The sequence below is a fragment of the Mobula hypostoma genome, chromosome 12 (assembly GCF_963921235.1).
Source record: "Mobula hypostoma chromosome 12, sMobHyp1.1, whole genome shotgun sequence".
Classification (NCBI taxonomy): domain Eukaryota; kingdom Metazoa; phylum Chordata; class Chondrichthyes; order Myliobatiformes; family Myliobatidae; genus Mobula; species Mobula hypostoma.
In genome coordinates, this window is record NC_086108.1 from 67,431,795 (window position 1) to 67,458,873 (window position 27,079).

The window sequence follows — 27,079 nt, forward strand, 5'->3', positions numbered from 1 at the left end:
GGCCATTGTCTCCCACACCATCACCAACCTTATTGACTTTGGGGATCTCCCATCCACAGCCACCAGCCTCATAGTCCACGCACCCCGCACCTCCTGTTTCTACCTCCTACCCAAAATCCACAGACCTGCTTGTCCAGGTAGACCTATTGTTTCAGCTTGTTCCTGCCCCACGGAACTCATATCTCCATACCTTGACTCTGTTTTAACCCCCTGGTTCAGTCCCTTCCCACCTACATCTGTGACACCTCACATAGTCTTGATCTTTCCAAGGACTTCAGGTTCCCTGGCCCCCATTATTTTATTTTTACTATGGATGTCCCGTCCCTGTGCACCTCCATCCCCTACCAGGAAGGCCTCAAATCTCTCTGTTTCCTTCTGGACACCAGACCAATACATTTCCCCTCCACCACCACTCTCCTCTGCCTAGCAGAATTTGTCCTCACTCTAAATAATTTCTCCTTTGAGTCTTCCCATGTCCTTCAAACAAAAGGGCATTCGCATGGGTCCCAGCTATGACTGCCTGTTTGTCGGGTACGTGGAACAGTCTATGTTCCAAGCCTACACTGGTGACCATCCCTCACCATCGACCGCTGTATTGGTGCTGCTTCTTGAACCTGTGCTGAACTCGTCGATTTCATCCACTTTGCCTCCAACTTCCACCCAGTACTCAAATTCACCTGGTCCATTTCCGACACTTCTCTTCCCTTTCTCAATTTCATAGTCTCTCTCTCCAGAGACAGCTTATCCACTGATGTCTATTATAAACCAACGGATTCTCAGAGCTAACTGGACTATACCTCATCCCACCCTGTTACCTGTAAAAACGCCACCCCCTTCTCTCAATTCCTCCATCTCCGCTGCATCTGTTCTCAGGATGAGGCTTTTCATTCTAGAGCAAAGGAAATGTCCTCCTTTTTCCTCCAGCATAAACGCTGCCCTCAACTGCATCTCTTCCATCTCACGCACGTCTGCTTTTACCCCATCCTTTCGCCATGCTACCAGGGATAGGGTTCCTCTTGCCCTCACGTACCACCCCACCAGCCTTTGCATTCAACACATAATCCTCCAAAACTTCCGCCACTTCCAAATGGATCCCACCACCAAACACGCCTTTCCCTCTACTCCACTTCCGGCTTTCTGCAAGGATCGTACCCTCTGTGACTCCCTCGTCCATTCATCCCTCTCCACTGATCTCCCTTCTGGCACTTATCCTTGCAAGCGGAACAAGTGCTTCACCTGCCCCTACACTTCCTCCCTCACTACCATTCAGGGCCTCAAACAGTCCTTCCAGGTGAGGTGACACTTCACCTGTGAGTCTGTGGGGGTCATATATTGAATTCAATGCTCCCAGTGTGGCCTCTTGTATATCGGTGAGACTGACATAGATTGGGAGACTGCTTTGCCAAGCATCTATGTTCCATCTGCCGAAACAAGCGGGATCTCCCAAAGGCCAACCATTTTAATTCCACCTCCCATTCCCATTCCAATATGTCTGTCCATGGCCTCCTCCACTGTTGAGATAAGGCCACACTTAGATTGGAGGAACAACACCTTATATTTTGTTTGGGTAGCCTCCAACCTGATGGCATGAAGATCGATCTCTCAAATTTCCAGTAATGCCTCCAACAACGCCCCTTCACCATTTCCCATCTCCTTTCCCTCTCTCGTGTTATCTCCTTGCCCACCTCTTCTTTTCCATGGCCTTCTTGTCTCTTTCACCAATCAACTTCCCAACTCTTTGTGTCATTCCTCCCCCTCCAAGTTTCACCTGTTGCTTGGTGTTTCTCTGTCCCCTCCCCCCACCTTCCAAATCTACTCCTCAGTATTTTTTCTCCTTTTCTGCCAAAGAGTTTCAGCCTGAAACATTGACTGTACTTTTTTCTATAGATGCTGCCTGGCCTGCTGAGTTCCTCCAGCATTTTGTGTGTGTTGCTTGAATTTCCGGCATCTGCAGATTTTCTCTTGCTTGTCCTTTTAATGCTTGTTCATTTTTATGCTCCGATGTGTGGAGCTCTGATGCAACTGCAGCAATAGTACATTTATCCTCACCCCGTCTTGTCCATCACATCATGTTCTCAGCCAATGTCTGGTCACAGTGCCAGAAAGCTCACTGAACCAAACTAGTAGCAATCAATGGGCTGCAATTTTCAGCCAGGCCCTTGCAGATTCAAGGCCCCAGAATTCATCTCAGGTGTCATATCATGAGCAAAAGCTGCCTAACACCAGCTCTGCTGTAAGCATCTTCTAGGAGTATTAGACTTTAGGAAGCATTTCTTAAAGTTGACAGGTGACAGGTGAAAGATTGATTCAAGGCAGCTTTTTGTGTTTGACTTTAAATTAATTAACCTTATCACATCTTGTACTTTGGTCAAGTTGAGTGTTTTTATTCAGGCTTCTGAGCTTCTGAAGTTAGTGGAAAGTTTTCAGTGTTTTCTTAACAAGGATTAAAAGAGTAGAGGGCAACAAGGATGATTTTTTTGAGACTTTTCAGGGAGAATGTACATCACCATCAGCTGTTTTTAGTCAAATCCCACTGGACTTCCTTTTACTTCTATCTGGCCTCATCTATGGTTTCACTATGATGTATTGAAACTGTCGGATAATGTAATGGGTAGAAACGTACATAATTCACAGCCACCGACTCTGAGTTGGGGTTTCACCTTAAGAGGCTGGTCTGATGTGATGATGTAATTATGTAAAGGGTTTTTAGCGTGCTTTGTGTTCAGCTTTTTGGTGTTCAATAAATGAGTTACTGGCTTTTCTGAAATAGAAAATGCCTCCGCCATTTTATTTGCAAAAATCTTCAAAACCAGCGAGGAAGGCTTTTCTGAGTTTATTGCCCATCTCTGCTGTCAAAAGGTGCTGCTGGTTAACGATTGGATGATTAATCGTCCTAATTGCACTGAATACTGAATACTAACCAATTTTGTTGAGGCCACCAGTTAGCTGCAAAATGGGGTTCAGCATGATACAGATTTCAGCCTTTACAACTTGGAGGTACATAGCACACGTGCATCTGATTCTTTTACTCCAGTTCTGTGCTCAGCACCAAACTGAGGGACTGGATACACTCAGTATATAGCCCTCCAGCTCGACAAAAGCCATGAAACCATCAAAGATTGCAGATGTTGGAAGCTGGAACAACAGTCTGCTGGAGGATCCCAGTGGGTTGAGCAGCATTTGTGGGAGTATAGGAATTGTCCTGATGCAGGGTTTCAACCTGTAACATCAAAACAGTCTGCTTAAAGTTTTATATATGTAGCATGACATCCTTATCCTTATAGTCAATGCTCCAATTCATGAAGATAAGCCTTCTGTACACCTTGTTTGTCATCTTATCCATGTGCATAGCCATTTTTAATAAACTACATACCTGAATCCCAACTCCCTCTGAACCTCAATGGAATTAAAGGGTTTACCATTAAATGTATACTTTCTCCTTTCATTTAATCTCTCTCTGCCTAACACCTCATACCTGCCCAGATTAAACTCCCATTTGGCAATTCTCTGCCCATATCTATAACTGATCTTCAGTTTATCCCACTGTATTCTCTGCTGGACCTATATACTGTCCACAACTCCAGTAATTTTGGTGTCAGCTGCCAATTTGCGAATCCACCCATCTACATTTTCATCCAAATATAACAAATGGAGATCACAGCACCTATCCTTGCAGAACACCACGGGTGACAGATTTCCAGCCAGAATAACTTCCTTCCACCCTTACTGTCTTCTATGCACAAGCCAGTACTGCATCCAAACTTGCAAATGGCCCTGGATCCCATGCGTCTTTTGATTCAATCTACCATGAGATCCCATCATCTTTTGATTCAATCTACCATGAGAGAGCTTTCATATACCTTACTGAAGACCATGTGGGTAACATCCACTTTGTTAACCTTAACAAGCTCATTTGTCACCTTCTCAAAAAGTCTATCAAGTTTGTAGGTCATGACCTGCTCTACGCAAAGCCATGTTGACTCTTCCTAAGCAGCCATGCCTTTCCAAATGCACATAAGTCCTACCCCTCTGTATCTTCTCCAGTCCTCATCTCAGTGGTAACTTCTCTACTACTGGGTTGAGGCTCACTGGTTTATAATAACTTGGATTATTCCTATTTCCATTTGCAAACAAGGGCACAAGATGTGCTGCTCTCCAGTCCTCTGGGATTTCATTTATTTCTGTGTACATTCAGCTATATCTCCAGCTCCTTGACCTGTTCTGTCAGGACTCGCAGGGCTCGCACTACCCACCAATGTACTCATCAGGGAGACTACTTCATCATACTATGTGCCATCAGGAAGGCAAAATGAGATTATATTCATAGCAATTTTACCACCATTTCTGTGAATCCAGAGACACAAGGCACATGTAGCAGGGCACTCAGACCATAACAGACTACAAGTCCACCCTGTGTGTCAACAACAGTGACGCTTCTCTTCCTGATAGACTAAAATTCTTTTACACTCAGTTTGATGTACGGAATGACATGCCAGTGAGGAAGTCCTCTCCCCTCCCCAAGGAGCAGGCATTCTGTCTGGCCGCATCTGATGTGAGAAAGACTTGAGCCACGGCCAACCCATGTAAAGCTGTGCGGCCTGATACATATCTGATTGGGTGCTGAGGGATTGTGCAGCTCAGCTCAGTCTGCAATTCTAACGGATATCTTCAACAGCTCACTGTCTCCACAGACTTCAAGGCAGCCACCATCATTTCAGTGGCCAAGAGGGTGATAGCATCCTGCCTTAATGAATATCATCCAATGACTCTGACCTTGACAATAATGAAGTGCTTTGAGTGGCTGATTATGGATCACATTAAATCTGATCTTCCTGCTACATGGGACCCTTTACAGTTTTCTTATTGCTCAGCTGACGATGCCATGTCCTGTGCCCTCCATTCCATCCTGTCCCATCTAGAAAATGGTGCCTCATACACCAGGTTGCTCTTCATCGACTTCAGCTCAGCATTTAATACAATCATCCCTTAGAAGGTGGTGGGCAAACTTCCCTCATTGTGTCTCAGTACCTCACTGGATCTTGGATTTCTTGACACAATGACCACAATTAGTCCGTGTTGGCAGCAACATCTCTAGCTGCAGCACGCTGAGCACCGGTGCTCCCCAGGTCTGCATTCTCAGCCCACTGCTGTTCACACCGCTAATGTATGACTGCACTGCTAGATCCCGTTCAAACTGAACCATCAGGTTCGCTGATGACACAACAGTGGTTGGGTTCATCAACAAAGACAATGAGATGGTGTATAAAGGGGAGGCAGAGCAGCTGGTAGAATGGTGTGAGCACAACAACTTGAATCTCAACATGGACAAGACTAAAGAGATGATTGTGAATTTAGGAAGGTGCAGGCTGACCACTCTTCACTGCACATGCTGAGAGAGAGAGTTAGAGAGAGAGTTAGAAGCACCAAGTTTCTGGGAGTTCACATAATGGGCACTCTCAGCTGGTCCTTCAACAGCACTTTTTCAATCAAGAAAGCACAGCAGCGTCTCCACTTCCTGAGGAGATTGAGGCAAGCTTTAAGTCTGTGAATTTTGATTGAAACATAGATACCTCTTCACATGCTGAACATTTCCAGCATTTTCTGTTTTCACTTCAAAGTTGCTAGTCTTTACCCCCTCTATTTCTGTAGAATCCTCCAGCTCGCCATCCTTCTAAGAAATCTATACTTCCCCAGGTCTGCTTCTCAGCATTATCAATGTTAATCACTCTACACTGCCACACTCTGCCACTCGTTGGCACGCCCCTTCCTTCATTTAGATACTCTTTTAACCAACCACTTTGGCTTTGGTCATTTGCTCTAATACCATCATCCATGTATTTGTGCCAAGTTCAATTTGATGATGTCCTTGCAGAGTACTTCAATATATTTTGTTGAATTCAAGATACCATTTAAGAATTTTCATTACTGCACTCAGAGGAGTCCCAAGAATGAAAAAACTAGCACCATTTTAACATCTCTGCAACTACTGCTGAATGAGAATGGAATTAAAGTCTTGCCATTAACTAAAAATGACTTAATATTGTAGGATACTTAATTGCTTTTGACAGATGCACATATGAAATAGGAACTAAGTGAAATTAATCTGCAGTCTAGTGTGCTTAAAGAACTAAACCTTTCTAATCAGATACAGGTTAAGCACTCCTCCCTTGCTTAGTTCAACAGTATATCAGCGTCATCAATCATTTTGCTTTGTCTTGTGCCTATCTATCATTGTTCAGAGTTCTGCAAGGGGATAATATTAAAAGCTGGCCCTAGCCCAAACCGACCACAGCCAATCAAAATCTCACATGTAACCCAGTACTTGGATTTTAGTCCATACCCAGCCTGACTTGATAGATATAAAATTAGTAAAACCAAACACACACACATTACAAATGTCCAATTTGAGTGCACTCCCATAATATTATGAATCTCAAAAGTCCAAAATACATTAATTCTTATTAAGAGCAGAACTGGTTTCCTGACTCTTTCCACTTAGCAGTTTTTCTTTCCTATCAGTTCTATGTGCTTTTGATGCCATTTGTTACCACACTGTGTGAGTGATTTTTGTGTATTTTCTGACAAAGTCCACTTATGGACATCTGCAAAAGTGGAATATATTTGTTACGCATGGAGGCCCTGTACTGAGCTTTATGAGGATAAAACACCAAATAATGATCATTATCAAAGGACATATGCAGTATAGAAGGAAAATCACTAACTTGATATAGCGCTAACAAACAAAACCTAAATGTTTTTATCAGAATGTACCCATAATCCAACCCTAATCCAACACAAATAGCTGGGTTTCATCTGGTTCACACTATAATGTCCAGATACAAGCAGTCACTTCTATTGCCTTGTCTTAAGTATGCAATATCCCTTCTCTTTGAGTTGTTTATCATAGCTTCTTCCCTCTATATCTCGATCTGGTAAACACATTCCTTATATTTTCTTCAGCAAATGAAATGGGGTAATTCAGTATATTTGACCTGATCAGTTCGTCACCTTGTAAACAATTTTTAACCATTGGTATCTGCTCTTTCTCTGTATTAATTGTCATTGATTGTACATTGAACAATGTCTTACATCAGCTATGCTAGTAAAATCACAATATTGTGATATTCCTCTTTCATCATGTAGAATCGTTGGTGACAGAACCTTGGGAACCGAGCATTTAGTGTTCACTTGCAAGGTTCTGTAGATTCTGCAACAGTTCCTATGGTTTGGAGGTATGCAATTGTGACACCAGTCACACTATCCCGAGTTAATGAAGGAGGGAGAGAGAAAACAGGGAACTATTGTCCAGTTAGGCTAAAGTCAGTAGTAGGGAAAATGATGGAATCAGAAATAAGAACAGTTAGATGACTAGAGTGAAAATCAGTAACAAAAAAGGTTTCAGTAAGTACATTTAATGTCAGTGAAATGCATATAATATACACCCTAAAATTTTTTCTTCGCAAACATCCGCAAAAACAGAGGAGTGCCCCAAAAAATGAATGACAGTTAAGCACTAGATCCCCAAAGCTCCCCCCAGCTCTCCCCCCAACGTACAAGCAGCAGCAAGGCAAAGACCCCCCCCCCACCACTAGCAAAGACCATCAGGGCCCTCCACTGAGCACTCAAGCGTGCAGCAAAGCATCAATAACAACATAGATTTGCAGTACCCCAATGACTACTCGTTCACCCAATAATTCAACATACCATAGACTCTCTCTTTCCCTAATAAGGGAAAAGAGAGAGGGGAGAGCGAGGAGAGCCATAACAAACAATTTGCTGATTTATGATGTTAAAAGTCTGTTGCGTCGCTTTTTCCGAGCTCTACACCCAGACAGTCAGCCCCAGAAAGGCGCAGCTCTTTGTACACTCAACCCTTGGCAACTAGCCTGCTGCTCCCAATGTTCTGTTTTCTCCCACAAAGCTTCAATCAGGGCACCAGCCTAGAATCAGCACAAATCCAGAGCCACGAAAATCCAGAACCCCGAAGATGTGCTAGCCTTTCAGGCCGCATCCTTGGGGTATCAAAAAGTGGGCAGTTGTAAGGACCCAAGTGTGGGTCCCACTCCTGCAAAGTCAACGTGTAACTCCAGGTCAGGGTCTTCAAAAGAACCTTGAAAAGGAAAAAAAGAGATATCAAAGGTAGAAATAGAGCTGCTTCTGGAGATTCAGGCAAAGGAGTTGCTGTTTAGCGCCATCATGACTTTGCTCTACCTCTCCGGAATAATAGCAGCAATATTGTTCACAGTATTTTAAGTAAATTCAAAACTTTTGACTAAAATGTAGAAAATAACTCCTGCAAGTGTTCATACATGGGGCCCTTTTTTTCAAGTAGCTATGAAAGCTCTTCAGCCTGACTGACTTTATCTGGCTACAGAGAGTAGGTTAAAATACTTTTCATAAATAAATGAAAAGTAATAAATCATCTGTTGACATTCAAGAAAAGCACATTGCAAATGAAGTTATATGAACAAAAATGGACATGTTCTTGTAGCTATTGAAGGTGTACTGATTCATATCTCCTCGCTCAATTGCCAGATGAAAATTCTACCCAATAATTCTCAGCTCCTCCTCTATATCTTTAGTTACACCACAATCTTTTGTGCTTTCCCCAACACTTCTCTGCTGTTTTCACTGTAGGATAAATGCATCGTGCCAATAAACTGATATATCTCCATGCCCTGCAGCCAAAATCTGTCAGGATTTAAATGGATCGGATTAAAAGTAAAGGGAGCAAGAATGTAGAAGTGAAATCTTACAGTCATACATTGTGAATCAATTTAAATAACTAATGCCACAATGCCATACTTCTAGAGAAAGGTATAACTAATGCCATAATACAATACTTTTACAGAAAAGCATAAGGTACCATACCACTGAGTATTCATCCAGGGTATCCACATTTTATTTTGGAATTTAAATTTTATATTAACATTTTCTATCTAGTTACTCAATTGACAATAGTTGATGTCTTCATGAGATGGTTATTTATTCTATAAATTTCGGAGAGCCTGAGAATGTACAAGGTTTCTGGGGCATTGGAGTATAGAGGTTCTGTTACAATAGTTGTCCTAATCCAGTCGAGGGTTCTATGTGTGTCCAGATCCACACCAATGTGCTTTACTGTTAAAAGCATAGCAAGGCTCTCAGTGAAAGGTCAATTAAGAACAGGTAATATTGTACATGATGTCATACTATAAATCCCCACATCCAGTGATTAATAAAACTAATAGAGGCAAGATTCAGTGCTTCTACAACTTATATCCACATAGGTTTTGCTGCTATTATCTTAAGAAATATTGTGATGATAGAAACTATGTATCATCCTCTTGCAAATGTGTATGCTCCATTTTTCCCTTTTTTTTGTAATTTCCATTACAAAAGAAATATTTTTCTACCCTCTTTGTGAATTTTTCCATTCCATCCCTGATCAAGGGTACTGTGGGTAATCAAGTGGATATTCAATACTATCTTATCACACTTGGTGTCTAAATGGTTGTTGTGATGTGTCCAGTATGGTAGTGTACTGGGTGGTGCTTGTCACTCTCACTTTCAGCCTTCAGCACTGGCTAGCAGTCTCACGAAAAAGAAAGCTGAATATGTACATCTCTCCCTGCCAGTACATAGCCTCATGTAGTCCCTCCTCGCTGGCGACACATGGAAACCGAACTCCTTTTGGATTCAGGCTGAACAACAGAGGATGGGGAGGAGGTCAGGCCCCTGCACACGTAGCACACTGGCCCACCAGTGTGGGACACACCCTGGTGCTCATGAACCAGATCCCCAGCTATGGGTAAACAGCCCCACTGCTTGTGGGCAGCCTTGGGAGAAGCGAAGGCAATGGGAGTAAACCCAGACAGTAAAATCAGAGTGGAGCCCCTAAGGCAGTGAGACATCATAGAACATCCTTCCAAAAGCTCCTGCAGTCAAGCTGGTGCCAAACAAATTGTTTCACAAGCTTTCCTTTGGACTACACTGGTGAGACCAAGAGGGGGATCTGGATGACTGGGCATCTCAGGTTCTCCACACCTACCGACCAGGCTCGTGATGGTGATCATCATCACCCATTGTCCTTCGAGACAGACAGATGCCAACCACAACAACATTATTACAGTTGTATTGAAATACCAATGTCACAAGAAGTTTGAAGTTTACACTTAACTTTCTAGAGAGGAGACACAACTGAGTTCTGGAAAGTTTGATATTGTATGTCAGACACATTATAATGCTGAGATTTCTGGACCAATTCTGCATAAATGTCAGCCTGGGATAGTTTAAACTAAAACTAAATTAAAAAAAAACAGTGGTCTGAAAATGCTCCTGTGTCAGGTAAGAGCATTTTCAGTCAATTGCTATCAACTTTCCTACTATCTTATCCTTGTCCTTTTCAGATAACATACGTGCAGTGGGATTTTGAACAGGACATGAGTAATGCCATGATTTCATAAAGATCCAACCCTCCTTCGAAGTTTCTGACCACAATTTCAAAATATAAATGACTCTCACCAACCTGCTCAAAATGTATTAATCAATTTTAAGTTGTATTGCTGCTTTACTTTTTACATTGTTGAATTTCACAAGGCCAATTCATAACATTTTCAAAGTTTTGAATTGCTTTCATAGTTTGAATAATTTTTTCATAACTTTAAATCTTTCTGAACATCAAAAACATTCATAATTTTTGAAAACACTGACAGTCAGCTTAACCAGGAGTTGGGTTAGCAATCTGTTGAAATATTTCCAATTGATTTGTCGGTATCTATCATTCCCACTTCACTTACCCAACTTTGCTCCACGTTTCTAACTCAGTCGTAGGAATTGAATCAATATCCACAGTCTCATGAAAAGAATTCTAGATTCTAGGATAAAGCCAACATCAATAACGCCAGACACTGTAACAACCGAGATAATGCACGGAATTAGGTGGATTAAAGGCGCAAAAAGAATAAAATGATAATGATTATATAATCAAAAATAAAAAGTGAAACAGCATTTAAAGAGAATCAGAACAGTCAGACTTGAAGAATTGTGTCTAATCTTCAAGATATAGTGGGGATTAAATATTTTGTTAAAGTTTTTACAAATGATTGTGAACATAAATGTATATTAATCTATATAAAAGCTATTAAAAGATTAGTGGAGTCAATTTCAGAAATAAAATTATGACTTTAAAAAAAATCATCTGAGCTAAATGTATGTACTTCAAAAAGAAGATACTCTATGCTGTTGAAAAATGTAGGAGGGAACAGAGACTATAGCACAATGCTTCCTTCATTATATAACAACTAAAAGGACTACAGTTACAGGGATGGAGAGAAAATTAACTGATGTAACAAATATTCATATTATGAGTTGTTGGCAATCAAGTATCAATAGTTCAAGACAAAATACATCTTCTAAATGGTTTAAAATAGCATTGATTAATCATTTAAAAGACAAAACATAATTAATCAAAGTAGTAATCGTATTGTTGAGCACCTTGGTCATCTCTGAGGCTGAAGCACGTAGGTGTTTTCAATGAGTGAACAGCCGCAAGGCTGCGGAACTGGACGGTATCCCAGGGCGGGTAATCGGAGTGTGCGCAGCACAGCTGGCTGGTGTGTTTGCAGGCATTTTTAATCTCACCCTTTCCCAGTGTACAGTGCCCTCCTGCTTCAAAACATCCTCCATTGTTCCTGTACCTAAAAAGACCACGGTAACATGTCTGAACGACTGGCATCCTGTCACACTTGCCTCAATATTAAGCAAATGTTTTGAAAGGCTGGTCAAGGACTACATCTGCAGCTTGCTACCACCCACACTGGACCCCCTACAATTTGCCTACTGACACAACCAATCGGCAGGTGACACAACAGCCACAGCTCTACACACCATCCTTATGCACCTGGAGAGGAGGGGTGCTTATGTAAGAATGCTGTTCTTGGATTATAGTTCAGCATTCAACATCATAGTTACCTTCAGGCTTGACAAGAAGCTCAGAGACATCGGCCTTCACCCTGCTTTGTGCAACTGAATCCTACACTTCCTGTCAGATCGCCGGCAGGTGGTAAGTGTGGGCTCCCTCACCTCAGCCCCTCTGACCCTCAACACAGTGCAAAAACAAAGGAGGTGTTTGTGGACTACAGGAGGAATGGAGACAGACTCACCCCTATTGACACCTATGGATCTGGGGAAGAGAGGGTGAACAGCTTCAAGTTCCTCAGTATACACATCACCGAGGATTTCACTTGGTCTGTACATACCGGCTGTGTGTACCTCTTTCACTTCAGATGGTTGTAGAAGTTCAGCATGAGTCCCCAAATCCTAAGGACTTTCTACAGGCGCACAATTCAGAGCATCTTGACCGGCTGTATCACTGCTTACTATGGGAACTGTACTTCCCTCAAGTGCAGGACTCTGCAGAGAGTGGACAGCCCAGCGCATCTGTGGAAGTGATCTTCCCACTATTCAGGACATTTACAGTGACACGTGCGTAAGAAGGGCCTGAAAGATCACTGGAGACCTGAGTCACCCCAACCACTGTTCCAGCTGCTACCGTCTGGGAAACAGTCCTGCAGCATTAAAGCCAGGACCAACAGGCTCTGGGACAGCTTCTTCCACCAGGCTGATTAATTCACACTGATACCATTGTATTTCTAAGCTATATTAACTGTTCTGTTGTATATCTTACTGTACATACTATTTATTACAGATCACTGTAATTTGCACGTTGCACATTCAGAGAGAGATGTAACGTAAAGATTTTTACTCCTCACGTATGTGATGGATGTAAGAAATAGAAACATAGAAAAACTACAGCACAACACAGGCTCTTTGGCCCACAATGCTGTGCCAAACATGTACTTACTTAGAAATTACCTAGGGTTACCCATAGCCCTCAATTCAATTCAAATAAAGTCAATTCATAGAAAAGAAATATTTTTAAAGATCTGAATGTATAATCTCTGATGTAATATGAAGTACTTAACCCCACAGTTAACTTCTATCTGTATCTTCTTCTGATTCCATGTCACTAATCTTCATATTCTTCCATCCTCAGTTACCCTTTCTTCCACATTAGTGACAGAGTACCCATGATCAAATGGTGACTATTTTCTGCAAGGTGATTGATATCTGTGGAACTGTACCCTGTCAAAATCGTGGGAACACAACTGTGGGGCAATACTAAATGCCATCATTGGCCAAGCGAAGCAAGTACGGCCACTTTGTCAGAACCTTTGCCATAATGTGATCGAACAATAAAGTAACAGTAAGGATGGTAAAGATCATCAATAAAAAGGAGAGGATTTAACATTAATAACAAAAAAGTCTGATTCAACAGCACTGATTTAAAGATAACGTTGGGGCAAGAAATCAAATGAGAATGGCAGTATGGGAGCAAGGCACCAAATCAATTAAGTGTGCGTGTGTGTGTGTGTGTGTGTGTGTGTGTGTGTGTGTTTCTCTGCTACTTGGCTGACTTCACACACATCTGATGTTTTTTTTCCAGTTACTCTAGTTACACAAACGGTCTAAAAGCTTCTTGGAGACTCAGTTTCCAGATTCCCACAATTAATGCTATGAAACTGACTCTTTGAGCATAGAAACTCTCCAACTATCAACAGATTCGATAAGGTATTTTAAGAGATTCCTGGATAGGTACATGGAGCTTAGAAAAATGGAGGGCTATGGGTAACCCTAGGTAATTTTTAAGGTAAGGGCATGTTCGGCACAGCTTTGTGGGCCAAAGAGCCTGTATTGTGCTGTAGGTTTTCTATGTTTCTATGTTTCTAGATCAGTCATTGGCTATGCTAAGTGATATCAATCTGGTTTACAAGCTTTCTTGAACTAAATGACTTAGCCAGCTTGTCTGGTTTGAAAGAACCCCAACTAAATAACCCATTGTCTTACACTGCAGCCCTTGAGAAGTCAGTCCAAGTGCTGTGCATTCTATAGAGACTGTGTCTGTTTGCAAAGCTGTCCTTTCATAGTCATAGTAGTCATAGTCATACTTTATTGATCCCGGGGGAAATTGGTTTTCGTTACAGTTGCACCATAAATAATAAATAGTAATAGAAACATAAATAGTTAAATAGTAATATGTAAATTATGCCAATAAATTATGAAGTAAGTCCAGGACCAGCCTATTGGCTCAGGGTGTCTGACCCTTCAAGGGAGGAGTTGTAAAGTTTGATGGCCACAGGCAGAAATGACTTCCTATGACGCTCTGTATTGCATCTCGGTGGAATGAGTCTCTGGCTGAATGTACTCCTGTGCCCACCCAGTACATTATGTGGTGGATGGGATACTGATTATTGCTTGCCATTTACATTAGGAACTGAAGACTGGCTCTGCTTATGGCAAAAAGTTAAACAAAGAATATTAGTTGGAAACTTAACTTACACAAAAACAATGTTTTGATCCCGAGAAGTGTTAGCTGCTGTGTTTAGAAAGCTGAGATTGGAAGATGACCCCTGGCATAGGAAGTGAATATACATCTTATAGGTTCTAGGGGACTAGTATGTAATTTCCCCCATTTCTTTCCAGCGTTGAAGGTAATTTTAGCCCACTGAGTCCATGCAGTTTTAGAACCTAATCCTATTCCCTTAATAATTTTTCTCATCCACTATTCTTAGACTTTATCACTCAACCACATTGAGAGCACTTTACAATTAACTTACCAGCCAATATAACTTTAGGATGAGAAGAAATTGGAGATGCAGGCTCTCTTGGAGGATCTGAAACATAGCAGCAGGATCTTTGTGACAGATTGAAGCATTGCATTAGGCTGACTATGAGAGTACAGAGTGTGGTCCAAATCAAGCTTCCCCAAATTTGTATTAGAAGCCTTAAATAGAGAACAGAAGAGCACGGAAAATAAAATATGTATTTATATTATAGAATTAAAATCAAAATTTAGACTTTGAAACATTCTGCTGTTCTGAATAGATATATACCCAAAAGCTGTCCTTTCTGTGTTTTCAGAAGAATGACCTGAAAAAGAGAAATGCAATCTTTTGACAGTTATGAACTACAACAATGTTTACACAGACTAATTTAATGAACTGCACTCACATTTTTCCAAATAAGAAACCAGGGTGGCCTATAATTATCTGGATGCACTAAACATTGATACAGTGTTACATCTTATTATTCACTTACAATAATCATACTTATAAAAGAAGCTATTTAACATTGTCTACATTTTAGCAGTAAATATGTTGTCTTTTGCTCCCTGTTATGAGTAAATTTACTTCATGAAAGTCATGTTTCCAAAGACTTAAAGCACTTCTGTTTAAAAATAACTCATCTGAAATAAAATCAACATGCTGAAAGCCATGGATATGCTGATGTATCTCAGAAGTATGAAACTTAATTATTGTGGAGATGATTAGTTAAAGATACATTGACAGTCTTTAATTTCTGTCATCTTTTCACATTCAGGCATTCACCAAAGGAGTCTATTTTTCTGCAGACAGGGTATTACAGTAAGATATACAAAACCTAGTAGATGGTAATCAGAAGGATTTAAGTTTCTTCTCCCCTTTTTATGCATGTTTAGGAAAAACTAGCATGATGATAACCAGACAATGTCAAGAACATCTTTCTTTCTATTAAATATGTCAGTTTATTCAACTCATATACTCCCCTCAAATTAAGTGAGATTTTATCAGTTCTAACTCAGGCTATCCAGTAGTATCGTGAATGTATTTGATTTACATTGATAGTTTATTGGATGTTCTATAGTAATATATATTTATACCCTTTGAACAGTTTGAATATTGTTAATTTAACATACTGTATATCCTCGGAGAATATTGAAACACTGACACATACTTTTAAACCATACTGATTACCTGTCGTAAACACAAGAGATTCTGCAGATGCTGAAAATCCAGAATAACATACACAAAATGCTGGAGGAATTCAGCAGGTTAGGCAGTACCTATGGAGAGGAATAAACAGCTGATGATTTGGCTCAAATCCCTTCCTAAAACACAGTCTATTTATTCCTCTCCAAAGATGAACAATTATGAGAGGTTTCAATAAGATAGGTAGTTGAGTCTGTTTCTCGTGGTAGCAGTGCCTAGACTTAAGGTAAAATGGAGGTTGTTTAAAGGTAATTTTTTTTCATATAGTGTAGTTGGAATAAGCTGCCAGAAGAAGCGGTGGTGGCAGGAACAGTAACAACATTTGAAAGGCATTTGGAGGGATACCTGAATGAGCAAGGCATAGAGGCACACAGAATTAATGCTGGCAAGTGGAAATAATATAGATAAGTATTATAGACTTCATAGACATAGTGGGCTATTGGCTAAAGAAATTCTAAAGGGCTTTCCCTCTATTCTGAGGCTGTGCCCTTTGGTCCTAGACTCTCCCACTATTGCAAACACCCTCTCCACATCAACTCAATACTTTCAATATTCAGCAGATTTCCATGAGATTCCCCCCTCATTCTGGTAAACTAAAGTGAGTCCAGGCCAAGCGCCATCAAACGCTCCTTTCGTTCCCAGAATCATTCTCATAAATCTTCTCTGAAATGTCTCCAATGCCAGCACATCCTTTCTTAGACTTGGAAGCCAAACTGTTCACATTAGTCTGAATGTGGTCTGACCAGTGCCTTGTAAAGTCTCACCAAAGCATCCTTGCATTCATATTCTGTTGCCCTTGAAATGAACATCAGCATTGCATTTGCCCTCCTTACTACTGACTCAAATGGCAAGTTAACTTTTAGGGAATCCTACACTAGGACTTCCAAGACCCATTGTACCTCCAGTTCATGTACACTCCCTTCAATGTGAAAGCCACTGTAATTTTACAGATCTTCCCTCAGACGTTATGTGTCATTAACTCATTTTCACTTTTTGCAAACTCTTATTGGCAGCTTTTGCTTATGTTGTGTCTGTGCAACTACATATCAATTAAAATAAAAACTCACATTCGAGAAATGGCTTTAACTGGTGTATTCACATTGCAGCGAGAGAGAGAGAGAGAGAGAGAGAGAAAATAATGCACATGTGCAGACAACAGATCAATACATAGTGCTAAGGGAGGGGGTGTCATTGCTGTAAAAGAAATAGATCCATACTTCATACTTCCTCCACCTTTAGATTAATGCAACATAAAACTGTATATGTACAAAACATTTAATTTCCCTTTCATAAACCCATAATCCAAAAAAAAACACCTTCACAATAACAGTCTATAAATAACTTCACAGTTCTGAAGGTTCAGTCTTTTGGGTGGCGCTCTGTTTCTTTCAGGATAGCGTCTCTGGACCTGTGATGTGGCATCAGGCTTGGCAGGTGTCTTGTCTAAGATAATGTTCTCAGTTTCCCGTGTCACGCTGCTGTCAGTGACATCATCACTGAGAGGTGAGTCCAGTGACTGTAATGTGTCCGTCTTGTTGGATACAATCGACTCAAGTGTGTTCTTCAGTTAAGCATCCAGTATCAGGTCAACATGACGTCTCCATATCTGATCTCCAACATTTAGTGTGTACATCAGTGGTTCAGTTCTTGTACCTATCCTACCGGGTATCCACTTGTCTTCTCAGTCATCACACGCTAGGCCTTCCTGTCCAATCTCGAAGTTCCTTGCTGCTTCACTTGGCAATTGCTGAACTGTTTATTCTGCACTTCCCTCCACAGATCTGGTTTCAGGAGCTCTATGTGAGATCTCAGATTCCTGCTCATGGACAGCATTGCAGGTGTTTGATTTGTTGTCGCATGAACAGAGTTCCGATACACAAAAAGGAAGTTATCCACCTTGTACTGTAGAGAAATGTCCTCCTTGTCCATTGTTTTAATGGACTTCATGAAGGTCTGGATAAACCTTTTAGTTAACCCATTAGTTGCTGGGAGGTGAGGAAGGTAGGTTGGCGAAGGTAGTCCTCAGAGTGGAGTCAGTCTTTGCTGACGTGGTTTACTTCATTGGTATAAACTCCAACCACTTCAAATGAGCTTTCACAGCAATCAGAAACATGGAGTCCATGAATGGCCCAGCAAAGTCAATATGTACTCGTTGCCACGGTTACAACATGTAATGTAATGAAAACTTTTGGCCAAGTTTTCAATCTGTTTATCTACTCCTGGTCACCACACATAGCTCCGGGCAAGACTCTTCATATTGATTGTATCCAGGTGTCCTTCATGCAGATTTTATAACACTCTGGTGAGCAGTTTAGAAGGGACCACAACACGAATATCCACATATCAGCGTTATTAGATATACTGACAGTTGCATACTAACACCATCCTTGCATAGTGATTTCATAGACTTTTGACAATGTCAGTTCATTCCTTGTTTCCCTTTCAACTGCAGAATTTTTTACCAGCAACTGGTCCACCAGTGCAGTGTGGAACACTTCTGCTGGGTCACAGTATGAAGACTTTTCTACTTCAGTTGCCATTAATGGAAGATGTGACAAGCCATCAGCGCTGCTATCACAAAATACTCTGCAGATGCTGGGGTCAAAGCAACACTCACAACACGCTGCAGGAACTCAGCAGGTTGGGCAGCATCCATGGAGAAGATCAGTCAACGTTTCGGGCTGGAACACTTCATCAGGACTGAAGAGGGAGGGGGCAGAGGCCCTATAAAGAAGGTGGGGGGAGGGTGGGAAGGAGAAGGACGGTAGGTTCCAGGTGAAAAACCAGTAAGGGGAAAGATAAAGGGGTGGGGGAGGGGAAGCAGAAAGGTGATAGGCAGGAAATGTGAAGAAGGAATAGGGGAAAACACAATAGGTAGTAGAAGGAGGCGGAACCATGAGGGAGGTGATAGATAGCTGGAGGAGGGGGCAGAGTGAAACAGGGATGGGGGAAGGGAGGGGGGGGGAATTACCGGAAGTTGGAGAATTCTATGTTCATACCAAGGGGCTGGAGACTACCTAGACAGTATATGAGGTGTTGCTCCTCCAACCTGAGTTTAGCCTCATCATGGCAGTAGAGGAGGCCATGTATGGACATATCCGAATGGGAATGTGAAGCAGAGTTGAAGTGGGTGGCAACCGGGAGGTCCTGTCTGTTGTGGCGGACGGAGCGGAGGTGCTCGACAAAGCGGTCTCCCAATCTGCATCGGGTTTCACCAATGTAGAGGAGGCCGCACTGGGAGCACCGGATGCAATAGATGACCCCAACAGACTCACAAGTGAAGTGTTGCCTCACCTGGAAGGATTGTTTGGGGCCCTGAATGGTACCCTATTCTGGTACTGCTCCCCAACTTTTCCTTCACTACATTGACGACTACATTGGTGCTGCTTCCTGCTCCCATGCTGACTCGTCAATTTCATTGACTTTACTTCAAACTTCCACCCAGCCCTCAAATTCACTTGGTCTATCTCGGACACTTCTCTCCCCTTTCTCGATCTCTTGGTCTCCATATCTGGAGACAGACTGTCCACTGACATCTTCTACAAGCCCACTGACTCTCATAACTACCTCAACTATACGTCTTCCCATCCTGCCACATGCAAAAATGCCATTCCCTATTCCCAGTTCCTCCATCTCCACCACATCTGCTCCCAGGATGAGGCTTTCCATTCCAGGACATCTCAAATGTCCTCTTTCTTTAAAGTTTGTTGTTTTCCTTCTGCTGTTATCAATGATGCCCTCACCCGCATCTCCTCCATTTCCTGCACTTCGGCCCTCACCCCATCCTCCTGCCGCCACAACGGGGACAGAGTTCCCCTTGTCCTCACCTACCACCCCACTAGCCTCCGGATCCAACACATTATCCTCTGCAACTTCCGCCACCTTCAACAGGACCCCACCACTAAGCACATCTTTCTTCCTCCACCCCTCTCCGCTTTCCGCAGGGATCGGTCCCTCTGCGACTCCCTTATCCACACGTCCATCCCCACGGATCTCCCACCCGGCATTTATTCCTGTAAGCGTAAGTGCTACACCTGTCCCTACACCTCCTCTCTTGCCACCATTCAGGGCCCCAAACAGTCCTTCCAGGTGAGGCAACACTTCACTTGTGAGTCTGTTGGGGTCATCTGTTGCATCCGGTGCTCCCGGTGCAGCCTCCTCTACATCAGTGAAACCTGACGCAGATTGGGAGACCGCTTCGGCGAGCACCTCCCCTCTCCTCCATCCGCCACAACAGACAGGATCTCTCGGTTGCCACCCACTTCAACTCTGCTTCACATTCTCATTCAGATATGTCCATACATGGCCTCCTCTACTGCCATGATGAGGCTAAACTCAGGTTGGAGGAGAAACACCTCATATACCGTCTAGGTAGTCTCCAGCCCCTTGGTATGAACATTGAATTCTCCAACTTCCAGTAATTCCCTCCCCCTCCCTTCCCCTATTCCTATTTCACTCTGCCCCCTCCCCCAGCTGCCTATCACCTCCCTCATGGTTCCGCCTCCTTCTACTACCCATTGTATCCCTATTCCTTCTTCACCTTTCCTGCTTATCATCTCCCTGCTTCCCCTCCCCCACCCCTTTATCTTTCCCCTTACTGGTTTTTCACCTGGAACCTACCGTCCTTCTCCTTCCCACCCTCCCCCCACCTTCTTTATAGGGCCTCTGCCCCTTCCCTCTTCAGTCCTGATGAAGGGTTCCAGCCCGAAACGTTGACTGATCATTTCCATAGATGCTGCCCGACCTGCTGAGTTCCTCCAGTGTGTTATCAGCATTGCTATGTTGTTTGATACCCTTGAACTCATTGTCCTAAGACTGGGCTCCTAGGAACAATGTCCAGCATTGTAACCAGGCAGCAGTCATCACTGGAATTCCCTTCTTGGGATTGAAAGTGGACACAAGGGGCTGGTGATCTGTCACTGGTGTAAACATTTGTCCATAGAGGTAGTGGTGGAACTTCTTTATTCCCCATTCTAGCCTAAGGACCTCTCGGTTGATCAGTGTATAGTTACATTATGTGCTCCTCAGTGATTTTGAAGCAAACACAACTGGGTGTTCAGATCCATCTTTCATTACGTGTGGCAAAACGGCTCCAATGCCATAACGGAATGCATTGTAGTCCAGTCTGATGGGCAGAGATGGGTCATAATGGGTGAGCAGTTCTTTGGATGTTATGTCTCTTTGTTTCCTTGAATGTCTTTTCACACCTTTCTGACCATTCCCACTTTGCTCCTGTCTGTACAGTGCGTTCAATGGATACAGCAGTGTAGCAATGTTTGGGAGAAACCAGTGGTAGCAGTTTACAAGGCCCAAGTCTGACCTGAGTTGTGACACACTTTCTGGTTTGGGTGCCTGTAGCAGTGCTTCTGTCTTCTCTTGTGATTTATGTTAGCCATGCTTGTCAATGACATGTCCACAATATTGGATTGCATTCTTGAAAAACTCACATTTCTCTCTCTTTGCGTGCAGACCATTCTCACTCAGCCTGGTAAACACTTTACCAAGGTTCTGGAGGTGCTGTTCATCATTTTTGCCAGTCACGATGATGTCATCAAGGTAACATTGTGTTCCTGCAACATCTTGGAGATCTTGGTCTGTTGCTCTTTGCCAAACTGCTGGAGCTGATGCGATGCCAAAGGCGAGATGATTATATTGGAACAGTCCCTTGTGAGTGTTAATTGTGAGGAACTTCCTGCTTGATTCCTCAATCTCCATTTGCAGATAGACTTGTGACAAGTCACCTTTGAAAACCCCTCCCTATCTGCCAAAGATGCAAAAATGTCTACTCGTGGCAGGGATACTGCACAGTACGTGGCACTGGGTTGATGCTCACCTTGAAATTCCCACATATGCCAATGGCTCCGGCCTTCCCTTTCTTAATCACGTAGACAATGGGTGTCAATCACTCCACTCAACCTTGGAGAGAATTCCAGATGCCCCCAAGTTCCACAGTTCAGCATCCATTTTAGGACATAGTGTGTAAGGCAGTGGACACACTTTATGGAATCTTGGTGTTGCTGTTTCATCCAGTTCAATTCTGGCCTTCATGCCTTTGAGTTAACCATACCCCTTCTCAAACACCTGCTCATTAGTATTAAGCAGCTGTGCCAGTCTCTGGTTAGTACTACTATCTAGGCTACTGTTGCCTGTTGATGTCACCCAGAGAGCTCTGATTGAGTGTCAGTCTAGTTGGATTTTTCTCAACCATTCACAGCTGAAAAGTTCAGGCCCTATATTTTTCAATACATAAAGCTCTAACTCTTGTGTTTGGCCTCCATACATCACATGTACTATCAATTTGCCTTTGGGAGACACTACATAAGACGTTAGCATCACTGAGGCCTTCTCTAATGGCATCTTTGAAAACAGTCTGTTGTAGTCAGCCTCTGGCATTATGGACAAAGCTGAACCTGTATCCAATTCCATTTTCAGTTTTACACCAGGCACGTCTATTGTGATCCAAATGTTTTTGTGATCTGCTTCAGTTATACTATGCAGTTCTAGACATGACCATTCACCTTTGTCAGACTCTATGTTGTCTGATTCTGTTTTACATTCGATAACTTTATGCATCTGTTTAGTTTTGTGTTTGAGACTTTTCACTTGTTTGCGCTTTTTGTGTGCCTTGCACATTCTCTCGATGTAACATTGCCTGAGACACTTCCTGCATACCTTTTCTTTGAACCAGCAGTCATTGTCATCATAGGAGGATTTGCTACATTGATAATATTTTTGGCTTTTTGTACTATTCAAGGACATTTCGGGTATTTCACATTCTAACCTCCTTTTCTGTAGTTCTGCTGCATCCTTTGCCATAGTCACTAATGATATTGCAATGGTCAATGCCCGCTCTAAGGATAGGACTGTTTCAGACGGTAGCCTCTTTTGTCTGCTTTGACTATGCATGCCACATACAAGCCTGTCCCTCAGAAAGTCCATCTCTAAGGTCACAGTACTGGGGAAGTTTGTGTGTTTCTGCAATGTATTAAGAAATGCTTTCATCCTTTGACTGGTTCCTTTTGTAAAATCTAAATCTCTCAACTATTACCAGTAGTTCAAGCTCAAGAGATTTTGTAAAATTGTAACAATTTCATCGAACATCTTGCCTGCTGGTTTTGCAGGGGTTACTAAGTTGTGTAAGAGACTGCACGTTCTTGGGCCCATTAAGCTAAGGAGCGTAGGGACTTTATTTTGCTCCTCCACACTGTTCACATTACAATGCAGTTCCTCCCTCTCGATATATGACTCTCAGCCTTCATTAGCACTATCCAGTTCATTAACTTTCCTGACTAAAGTCTTCAGCACATTATTTTCACTATAAATGCAGCGTATCTTTCATTGTGCACTTTGCTGCACTCACACTTTTGTTAGTGTCCGTGACAGCTTTCTCGTTCTGTTCAACTCTCACTGTTTTGTCCCATAACTGTTGGTGAAATTCATGATACTTTCTAACATTCAGGTTCGTACTCGCTACCATTTTATTGTGTCTGAGCAACTACGTATCAATTAAAATAAAAACTCGTACGCAGAAGATGGCTTTAACTGGCGTATTCACATTGCAGTGAGAGAGAGAGAGAGGGAAGACAATGTACATGCATATACAACAGTTTATGCGCAGACAATAAATCAATATGTAGTGCTAAGGAGGGGGTCACTGCTCTGAAAGAAATAGATTCATACATTACTGCTTATGGTTTACTAAAATGTTGCCTGGGTTTCATCTCCTAAGTTACAGAGAAAGGTTGAACAAATAAGCTCTTTATTCTTTGGAGCGTAGAAGGTTGAGGGGGGACTTGATAGAGGTGTTTAAAATTATGAGGGGGATTGATACCAGAGTTGACATGGTTAGACTTTTTCCATTGAGAGGTGGGAAGATTCAAACAAGAGGACATGGGTTGAGAATTAGAGGACAGAAGTTTAGGGGTAACATGAGGGGGAACTTCTTTACTCAGAGAGTGGTAGCTATGTGGAATGAGCTTCCAGCAGAAGTGGTTGAGGCAGGTTCTATGTTGTCGTTTAAAGTTAAATTGGATAGATATATGGACAGGAAAGGAATGGAGGGTTATGGGCTGAGTGCAGGACGGTGGGACTAAGATAGCGTAAGAGTTCAGCACGGACCAGAAGGGCCAAGATGGCCTGTTTCCGTGCTGTAATTGTTATATGGTTATATGGTTGAGATCATAGCCAAACATAATTGTTCAGACTCTGTACTGAGTAGTTGATTTCTCCTATATTTATATTAATGGCTCATTTATTTTTGTTTCAGTGGAGCTATAGCTATCACAATTGAAATTTCTGTGAAAGATTTAGTGGTTTACTGTTGATAACCAGCAACTCCGTAAAATGCAGTTATAGGCATCTGTTAGTCTCATGAAACTATGGATTTGCACTTTGGAAAGTTTCCAGGGCGCAGGCCTGGACAAGGTTGTATGGAAGACGAGCAGTTGCCCATGCTGCAAGTCTCCCCTCTCCACGCAACCGATGTTGTCCAAGGGAAGGGCATTAGGACCCATACAGCTTGGCACCGGTGTCATCGCAGAGCAATGTGTGGTTAAGTGCCTTGCTCAAGGACACAACACGCTGCCTCAGCCAAGGCTCAAACTAGTGACCTTCAAATCACTAGACGAACACCTTAACCACTTGGCCACGCGCCAACACAAATGCATTATTCATTAACAATAGTATAATATTCACTCTTTTCAAAAACCGTATATTACATTGAATTCCTTACCATTGCTTTGGAAGGTGTTTGGTCTGAGTGAAATATTTTTGCACTATCATCACTTTATAAAATGTCACAATGACATTAATCTTTGACCTGATTCAATAACTATTAGATGTCTTCTTATCTGAGTCTGTGCCCTCTGGTCTAGACTCCACCTCCAAAAGAAACATGCCCTCCACATTCAGAGCCATCGAACGTGCCTCATATATTAATCCTGTCATTCCCAGAATCTTTCTCGTGAAGTTCCTCTGGACCCTTTCTAATGCCAGCAATGCCAGCAAACCTTCTCTTCGATAAGGGATCAAAACTGCTCATAATCCACCAAGCGCAGTCTGACCAGTGCCTTATCAAGCCTCTTCTAGTCCTCTTGAAATGAATGCTAACATTGCATTTGCCTTCCTTACCACTAACTCAAGCTGCAAGTTAACTTTTAGAGAATCATCTATGAAGACTCCCAAGACCCTTTGCACCATTTTCTTCCCATTTATAAAATAGTTTCTGCCTTTATTCCTTCTACCAAAGAACATGGCCATACATTTCCTTACACTATATTCCATCTGCCACTTCTTTGCCAATTGTCTTAATCTACTTCCTCAACACTACCTGCACCTTAAGCTAATTCCAACAGATTTTTTTGGGCAAGATTTTCCCTTAAGGAAACCATGCTGACTTGTGTCTAGCAACACATACAAAATGTTGGAGGAACTCAGCAGGCTAGGCAGCCTCTATGGAAATGAGTATAGTCAATGTTCCAGGCCGAGACCCTTCTTTGTCCACCATTTCTTTTTTCCCCTTACTACTTCTCCTGTGTCACTTTCCAGAAGACCAATATCCACTCTTGCCTCTTTTTTACTATTTATAAATTTATACTATTTGGCTATCCTCTTTTATATTATTGGCTAGCTTACCTTCATATTTCTTCTTTTCTCTCCTTACGGCTTTTTTAGTTCCCTTCTGTTGTTTTTAAAAGCTTCCCAATGCTCTAACTCCCAATAATTTTTGCAACATTATATGCCTTCTCTTTTGCTTTTATGTTTTCTTTGACTTCCCTTATCAGCCACAGTTGCCTCATCTTCCCAACAGAATATTTCTTTGGGATGTATCCAGCTTGCGCCTTCTGAGTTGCTCCCAGAAACTCCTGCCATTGTTGGTCTGCTGTCATCCCCACTCGTATTCCCTTCCAAGCATCTTTGGCCAACTCATGCCTCTGTAGTTCCCTTTACCCTACTCTAAATACTCATACATTTGACTTCAGCTTCTCCTCTCCAACTACAGGGTGAATTATATCATATTATGATCGTTGTCACCTTAGCATTCCTTTACCTTCCTAATAAAATCTTGTTCATTACACAACACCCAATCCAGAATTGCCTTTTCCCTAGTGGGCTCAACCACAAACTGCTCAAAGAGAGCCATCTCGTGGGCATTCTATGAATTCTTTCTTTTGGCATTCAGCACCAACCTGATTTTCCCCATCTACTTGCATATTGAAATCCGCCTTGACTATTGTAGTATTCCACTTGTTACATGCCTTTTCTATCTCCCATTGTAATTGGTACCCTACACCCTGGCTACTGTTTGGTGGCCTGTATATAACACCCATCAGGGTATTTTTACCCTTGCAGTTTCTTAACTCCACCCACAAGGATTCTACATCTTTTGACCTTTCTTCACCTCTTTCTAAGGAATTGATTTCATTCTTTACCAACAGAGCCACCCCACCCCCTCTGCCTACCTGCCTGTCCTTAACAATGTGTTAAGCTTCCAACTATGACCTTCTATCAGCCACAACTTAGTGATGCCCGCATTATACCTGCCAATCTAAATGTGCTGCATGATCATCTACCTTATTCCATATACTGCGTGCTTGCATTCAAATACAGCACCTTCAGCCCTGTATCCATCACTTTTTTTCAATTTTGCCTCCATGTTATGAGAAGTTAAATTCTTATCCCTTTCTAAACTACACACTGCACCTGCTTGTATACAAACTGCCCTATCGCTCCAGTTCCCAACCCCCTGCGAATTTCACCATCTTCTCAGACAGAAATACCAAAGTACCTTCATTTTAAATGAACTCCCTGGACCTATAGCAACGTTCCCTCTTTGGAGAATTTCCTATTGGCGGAAACATCTCAAATTTACCCTGTCTTTCCATTTAAGATTTTCAATAAGATTATCCCCTCATTCTTCTAAAATCCAAAGGATCTAGGTCTATCTTTTTTAGATGATCATGATAGAACAATTTTTCATCCCAGATATTAATCCAGTGATTTTTTTCTGGACTACCTCCAATGCTAGTGTGTCAATTATTAAATAAAGGGAAAAGTTGTACATGGTGCACCAGGTGTGGTCACATTGTACAATAGTACCTCCTTATTTTTCTATTTTTAAACTCTAGTCCTGGCAATGAAGGCCAATATGACATATAACTGTTTAATTTTATGCTGCATACAGAAGAAGATGAAAAAATCTTCTGTACTCCAGTGCAATGGCAAAATTTAAG

At 42.1% G+C, this 27,079-nt stretch overlaps 1 long non-coding RNA gene across 1 annotated transcript in view; it reads right to left on the reverse strand.

The window, feature by feature from the left end:
• Positions 1-11,571: 11,571 nt before the first annotated feature.
• Positions 11,572-27,079, reverse strand: part of LOC134354885 (uncharacterized) — a 113,968-nt gene continuing 98,460 nt past the window's right edge. Inside the window, exons 7-8 of the long non-coding RNA XR_010019920.1 lie at positions 14,658-14,714; positions 11,572-11,678 (exon numbers count right to left, since the gene is read on the reverse strand). This is a non-coding gene — a long non-coding RNA (uncharacterized LOC134354885). The remainder of the gene's footprint in view (positions 11,679-14,657; positions 14,715-27,079) is intronic.